The following is a 5,666-nucleotide window of genomic DNA, read 5'->3' as shown; positions in this document are numbered from 1 at the left end:
CAAGCCAACTACCAGAATTTCTTTTTCTGCAGGTACCTCCACTACAGTTGACTTGAAGATTCTCAATACCTTCTTGATAAACAAGTTGACCTTAAGAATCGAGGGCATCTGTTAGAGACTAAATTGATTGAGTCAAACCCTTTGGAAACATATCACTAAAGGAAGAGATAAAATCAAAAAATAAGGTAGTAAAGAGATAAGGTAAAGATGTTGGCTCAAATTCTTAAAAGGAAAAGGCTTCATAAGACTTAGGGTAGGTTTGGGAGGTGAGATGAGAATTTTGTGTTTTGTTTTGAAGTTTAAAATATTAAGTTTTAATATTATTATTATTTTGAGATTTGAAAAAGATGTATTGGGATTTGAAAAAGTTGAATTATTTATTATATTTTGTATGGGGATTTGAAAAAGGTGTAATGATGAGATGAGAATTTTGTGTTTTGTTTTTGGCCCCAAACCTGCCCTTAGACTCCTAAAAGGAAAATGCTTCACAAGACTTAGACTCCTAAAAGAAAAAGGCTTCGCAAGGTAAGTTGAGCTCTATCACTCCAAGGAAATAATCTCTATATAAGGAGCAGCTCTTCCACAAATCTAACAGGCACTCTCCACCAATTCTTTAGAGGGACTCTCTTGATACTAAATTCTCTCATTGTATTGAGCGATATGTGAGACTATGACACATTGTAAAACCATCATCTGATATAGTGAATTTTGCTCCCAACAACCTGTGGACGTAGGCTTTTATGCCGAACCATGTAAATTCTTGTGTCTCCCTTTATTTATTTTATTTACTTTTTTACTATTTATCATATGGATGGACATGAAGAGCATCGTATCAAAGCCCAAATCACCAACTTGGGTCGAGGATGACTATTTCTTCCTTTCTGGTTTGTTGTGCAATTTTTGGCATTAACAATTTGAGTTAAGTATTTTTTGGGATTTTGAGAAATGAGAGAGAAAAAATTGAATAAAAAATATTACAAACTTAAAATATTGTTATAATATAGTTTTTAATATTATTTTTATTTGGGATTTGAAAAAATTGAGATGTTTTTTATTTTTTATTTTTAAGTTTGAAAAAGTTGTAATGATTACTTTGAAAATGTTGTAAGGATTAATTTGAAAGTATTTATATTTGAGTGATGTTAAGAAAAAGATTGGATGAAAGTATTATTAAGTAAAAAGTAATAATAATAACAATAATAATAATAATAATAATAATAATAATAATAAAAGAAATCAGTGAGATCGTCCAAGCCAAGCATTAATCATGACACTGCCCACGAATATGTCATCGAGTCGGGTTACTCTGCTGCCCAGAGTAGCCCGCTCAAGTTGACCGACTGTGCATTTTAGGTTTTTTTTGTTTTTTTTCTATTTTCCATTTTTTATTTTTTTAACATATTTAAATATTTTAAACAAATTAAAAAAATCTCAATACACATAAAATCATTTTCTTAATTAATACTAAGTAAAAAAAATAAAAAATTACTATCAAACGGTCAAATGGAGCAGTACATTAAGGAGGCAAACTAGTTTTTCCCTATTTCATCATATTAGGATTTGTTTTTTTTTTTTCGTTTTTGCGATAGCTACGAGTCCACTTTGGAAAAGTCGTTTGGGCCCCAAAGTCTGGCAAACATTCTCCACGAGTTTTTTTCCATGTTGGAACCCAAAAAGATTATAAATTTTTTCAAGAATCAACCATACACAGGATGATTTACTTATTTGTTTTCCATGTGTAAATAGCGAAGTGAGTAGAACAGTAAAATTGCAAGATAGAATCTTTATTTCGTACACCTGATCAATGCCCTGCATAACTGGAGCAAAGTCTTAGATAGAAGCGATTTTTCCAGCGCTTCGTCTTCGTCAGGCCGGAGCAAACACAGCAATGGGGCTCCTCACTCGGAACGTACCGTCATCCCACGTTAAAGAAGCAGAGACTACAAACTTATCTATAGTTCCTTCGATCGTGAGCGTATACGGTAGCTTTTGTCCAAGAGATGTGAAAGATAGAATGCTAGGAGTTACTTTGATTGTAAGCCCAAGTGGGGAGTTCAAAATAGCTTTATACATAGACGTCGGGGATCCAACATTGGTGACAATCCGATTGAAAACACGATTGATAGATCTCAAGGGTGGCGTGGATAGAGCAAATGCTGGATAGTTTAAATCGTTCACGGTTCCATTAGTGGCATCAGAACAGCTAGTACTATTGTCCCCAGTCAGAAATTGTAATAATTTGGTATTATATCCTTGTCCGCACAGAAATTTTATGTAGTCAGCTGCATCAATATCATAGATTAAACCAGGATTCGGAGCCTTTGAAGGATTTATATTGCCTGCACCGTATGCAAGTTCAGCCTCGGGATTCTTTCCAGCACTCATGGGGTCAGCTGCCAGCAATACACCAAATGGGGAGGGAGTCAGAGGTGGTAATACAAGACATTAAAATTGATGGGTTGTGTGTGTGTGTGTGTGTGTGTGTGTGTGTGTATTACCGGTAGTCATGAGAGCCGACTTGATAGCGGCAGGTGACCATTTGGGGTGCAAGGATTTGACGTAGGCTGCAGCTCCAGTAGCATGTGGGCAAGCCATGGAGGTGCCCGACAGAATATTGAATGACAGTTTTCTATTATCACCTTCAACCTGGGAAATTGGGGAAATTGGTGACCATGCTGCTAGAATGTTGAGTCCGGGAGCTGCTAAATCCGGCTACAACAGAATTAAAAAGGGTCTTAAATCTTAATGATATATAATCAAGAAATATTACAAGAGCGCAACACAAATTAATTATGAGGAAATTAATTATAACCTTGAGAATGTTAGGCGTATATACATTTGGACCCCTTGATGAGAAGGAGGCTATGTAAGGTGCAAATGCATCGTTACGCTCGTTAGTCTTGAGAATAGTCGCAGTCGGGCTCCTAGACATGATATATATATATATATATATATATATATATATATATATATATATATATATAGCATATGCGCATTAGGATTATTTGTAAGAAATGCATATATAGCCCCTGATCGATTTGAGATATTTTGCGTCTATACCTTGTTGAATTTATGTAGAAGTAGACGTTGCTACCATCTTCGACGTCAATGTAAGATGCGGGCAAGGGAAAAGAGATGGCAATATCCCTTCGCCCTGAGCCTTTAATCACAGTTCCAACCGCACTTGCTAGAAATGCTCCTTCCCCATCACCCAGGAAATCACAAAGTACAATTTTCCCTTTCACTAAATTCTGATCCAATGTACCTGGATCGCAATACCTGCAGTACTGTAGCATTAGTTCCCCTGAGTATTGTGAGGTCGACGAAAAGAACATTACATTCACCTTCTACTTTTCTAGAGTTATTGGAACAGAAGGAAAATGCTAATGGGATATGTATTCTTTTTTCGATTCTCATGTGCATGGTTACGGCTGGCCGACTTACCTGGACGAGGACCCCTCTAAACCCGCTGTGGTGTTTGGTGCATCTCCGCCATAAATTATCGGATACATTTCATTCTTGAGGTCAAATGTATTAATTGAAATTCCCTACACATGGAGCAAAGTATATTAATAATTAATTCATTAACGGGCATTCAATGGGATTAAGAAAACAGCTCGATATATTCATACATACTCGAAACTATCGCTATGGGTAGCAGAGGACTAAAATGGGGCTTGATGATCACTTTATAATTATATACCTCATATATCTTGTCGTTACCCAATTGGACCTCAGTGAAGAACTTTCGATCTATGGCGCTTGCAGACACGGAAAGAGACCAGGGCGAAATGTTTGTGAGGGTCGCTAGACCTGGACCCCTGTTACCAGCTGAGTTTGATGTCAATATTCCATTTCTCATAGCATGAAAGGCACCGATGGCAATTGAATTTTTAAAATAGCTATCAGCAGTTCCACCGACTGAAATAGATATTAGGTCGACGCCATCAGCAATAGCATCATCGAAAGCTGCAAGAATGTCAGCATCACTACAGCCATCAAGCTGCCAACATATTTTGTACGTACACAGCAATGCGTGCTGATGGAACCCCTCCTCGTGCTGTTCCCGAGCCAAGCCCCTGTACGCTTGCCACGTTAACAACGTTCCCAGCTGCTATGGATGCGGTATGTGTCCCATGGCCTTCTGAATCTCGAGGAGATCTAATGTCATTTCCGGAAACATCTCCATTGCTACGGTAATATTGTGCTCCTATGATTTTACTGCCCAAGCGACAACGCCATTAATTTTAAATGGTGCTCTTTGACCGACTCTTCCTATATATATGCGTCACGTGTACGTGCATATAGGCAAAAAAACAAAAAAGTGTTTGTAAAAGATATACTTGTTGCAAATAAAGTTGGTTGAGGCTCGGCAGGTCCCCTCCATTTGCTAGGCGGTGGACCAAATCCTTTGTCGCTAAAGCTATCAGACTCGGGCCAGATTCCACTGTCAAGAACTCCAATAATGATGTCGCTTTCAACAGTTGTTCTTTGAACTTGCTGCGGGAAGCCAAGGAAGTCCCATGACCTTGTTGTATGGAGCTTTTTCTGTTTGTTGGGGAAGACGGACACTACGCCTTCCATTCCTACATTGTCATGCACAACGCGCGTTTTATTTTACTGTATTTATGCATGCATGAAATAAAACATGGAGAGACACAGAGAGAGAGAGAGAGAGAGAGATGAGGCAGACCAGCCATTTTTTGAGCTTCTTCCTCGGTTAGCTTCGCTGCAAATCCATTGAAACTCCTCTTGTAGCTATAAAGTAATGATTCCGGTCCAGTATTGCTGAATCCAATACTGGATATAAACCAAACTATTTCAAAGTATAGTTTCACGCAATAAAATGAATTAAAGAATTTGAGATACATACCAATGTAAGTTACCTCTATTAAGATTTTATTATTTTTCAAGTTAAAATCCATTAAAATTAATTAAATAAAATTTAAATATTAGTATAAATTAATATTTTAATAGATAATTTCGTAAATTTTTTAATATGAAATAAAGGTTGTTTAGTGTTGGCTTATAAAAAAAAGAAATATATATCTAAATGTGCCATTGTACTGCTTTTTATCACCTGTCAATGACTTCTTGTAGCATGCTCGTGTGAAGGGATGCTGTGGAAACCTCGTCCTGCCGCCTTTCTCCCATGTAGACAATATAAGCCTACAGCATCCATGCATGCATGCACATGAGTATCTTTTTTTTATAGATATTTGGTAGTAATTGAGAAAACATATATAATTAAGCTGAGATCAACCATATGCGTGTGTATATAGATAACTAATTATCATGTTTACCTTTCGGTCATTCTGTGAAGCTGAGTGACCAACAACGAGAATGGTCGCGAGGCTGAGGAGGAGAAGCCATGAAAGTCTAGAAGTTTTGCGTGCCATTGGAGGTTCAGACTCAGCTATGAACTTGACCAGATAGCATGTACGTTTTATCCTATATATAAACTCATCCAACCGTTGGAAACAAAAACAAAACAACAAAGCTGGTACGTTGATCTAGATAAGTTTAATTTGTAGGGCAGTGATCAGAGTAGTGGACAGGTCTAGCTACACGAACATGACCATGATCAGTACTACTAGTACGTACTAGTGAAGAACCAAAGTCGAGTGCTTGATTTTTCCCACTCCGAAAAAATTGAAGACAAAAGG

The 5,666-nt window shown here is 37.3% G+C and overlaps 1 pseudogene; it reads right to left on the bottom strand.

Moving 5' to 3' along the window:
- Window positions 1-1,737: 1,737 nt before the first annotated feature.
- LOC109014221 lies at window positions 1,738-5,421 on the bottom strand (annotated as a pseudogene).
- Between the last annotated feature and the right edge of the window lie 245 nt (window positions 5,422-5,666).

The sequence above is a fragment of the Juglans regia genome, chromosome 8, assembly GCF_001411555.2.
Source record: "Juglans regia cultivar Chandler chromosome 8, Walnut 2.0, whole genome shotgun sequence".
NCBI lineage: Eukaryota > Viridiplantae > Streptophyta > Magnoliopsida > Fagales > Juglandaceae > Juglans > Juglans regia.
The sequence above is the reverse complement of the archived record's forward strand: the minus strand, read 5'-3'. Positions and strand labels throughout refer to the sequence as shown.